Source organism: Theropithecus gelada, chromosome 3, assembly GCF_003255815.1.
Source record: "Theropithecus gelada isolate Dixy chromosome 3, Tgel_1.0, whole genome shotgun sequence".
Lineage (NCBI taxonomy): Eukaryota > Metazoa > Chordata > Mammalia > Primates > Cercopithecidae > Theropithecus > Theropithecus gelada.
Window position 1 is genome coordinate 133,376,923 of NC_037670.1, and position 1,948 is coordinate 133,378,870.

The 1,948-nt window shown below is 46.0% G+C and overlaps 1 pseudogene; it reads right to left on the reverse strand.

Moving 5' to 3' along the window:
- Nucleotides 1–240: 240 nt before the first annotated feature.
- Nucleotides 241–1,243, reverse strand: LOC112621492 (annotated as a pseudogene).
- Nucleotides 1,244–1,948: the final 705 nt, after the last annotated feature.

Here is a 1,948-nt window from a genome sequence, read left to right on the forward strand (position 1 = left end):
AAACTGTTCATATACAGCAACTGGGCTTGCTAGGGGATAGAAGAGGGAATTCTTCAGAGTACTGTACAAGGACACAAAGACTCCTCATCCTAAACAAAGTATTAAGGTACGTAGACAAGTTTCTTGCGAGACAGAAAACAGAGAACTCTGCAGTCACTATAACACATCCCTTAAGGAATAGGCATGTATTTGTAGGAAGCAAACAAAGCTTTCCATAGAGAAACCACCTTCAGGTGATGATTAAGTGCACTTGGGTTTCGTTTCTGCATCTGTCACTGGGTGAATGAAGATACCATCTTCAGGATGTTCCGTGTCATCCATTTTATAATATATGATGATGCTATTGCAAGCATAGTCCTATCATTGCTGAAGGCAAGTGATGTGATGCTCATGGCGTACCGATGCAACTGGCACAATTGCTTTTTGTTAAATGGATTCCAAGTATTTACAAAGCCATCAGAACCACCTATGGCAAATGTATTACGGATATTCTGGAAAGAAATGGCATTAACTGGGTAAACCTGCTCAATATTATTTTCTTTTAGTCTGTGACATTTGAAGGCATATTTCCTCTGTACCTCAGGGCTTGGGCCAAGTATTCAACTGCCACTCTGCCTTCAATAGAGCTTAATACATAACCCTGCTTGTTTGGAGATGCTTGTATGCAGCAAGTCTGGTATTTCAGGCTGGACTCCCTGCTCTGCTGCACATAACCCATGTTCCATAAGCCCCACACCAACACTCTGAGGCCCAGTGTTCTCACAGTCAGCCGGTCTCCAGACACTGAGAAGGTATATGCCTTTTTAGGCTGAGAGAAGGTCCTGGCGTTACCACGATTTCTGGGATCCCACAATTTAACTGTCTGATCCCAACTTCCAGTAACCACCACATTCACTTCTGGACAGTATTCGACACATCTGATGGGGACATCATGGGTCCCAACAATATTTTCTTGATCAGTGTTCAAATCATGCATTTTCAATTGATGATCTAGTCCTCCTCTCCAGGCCTGCGCTGGATTGTAGAAGGCTCAGTCCAGGACGGCACCAGTGTGTTGGTATCTGAGCACATGGACCTGAGAGCGGGAGCCATTACCTGAGCACGTGTCCCGCACATTATAGGGGAGTACTGACGTGTCCCAGGAGAAGACAAGCAGGAACTGGGAGGTGTTGGGGCTGAACTTCTCCGAGGAGATGACATCCTCTGGTGGCTAGGTCAGCTTGAGCTCATTAGAACGGGTCATCCCCTGTGATCTGCCCTGCCAGCTGATGGCCCGGGAAGTCCCTGGAGAGTCTGCTCCCGCAAGCAGTTCCCTCAACTCACTAGTGTTGTCTTCATCGTTGTTGTCGCCTCCCCAATTCCGCCTCCCGCTCCGCCTCCCCGTTCCGCCGTCAAAAGATAGATTAACAAGAGTAAAGCATAACAAATTTGTTTATTCAAAGTTTTACATGACAGAGGAGTCTCCAGAAATGAAGACCCAAAGCCCCAGGGAACACTATTTTTATACTTGGGTTTTACAGCCATGTAGAAATGGGATTGGACAGAAGAAGTAGGATCTAATAGTAGTAGACTGAGTGGGGAGACCCAGCAAGGCCTGTCCAGATTCTTTTTGGTCTGTGTGTGTGGCATTTCTTCCTCTTGGCTGTGAGTCTATGAAGGTCTTCAAGAGAGAAATATGGGAGAAGGAAGAGAGTGACCGTTTTAGGTTTTATGACTTTCTTTGGGGAAGAAGGGTTCTAGTTTCTATGATCTGCTATGGGGAAGAAGAATTCTGGTTTCTGAGGCTCAGCTCGGGGGCGAATGAGGCAGGAGACAAGAGGGCAGGAGAAGGTCATATATCTTGCTTCTGAGGTCTTCTAGTCTTAATTCAAAGTACTTAGCATGCCAGGGTGCTATGCTTTGGGGTATTGTTTTCTGGGCCCCGATACCATTACCACTGTCAAAATAA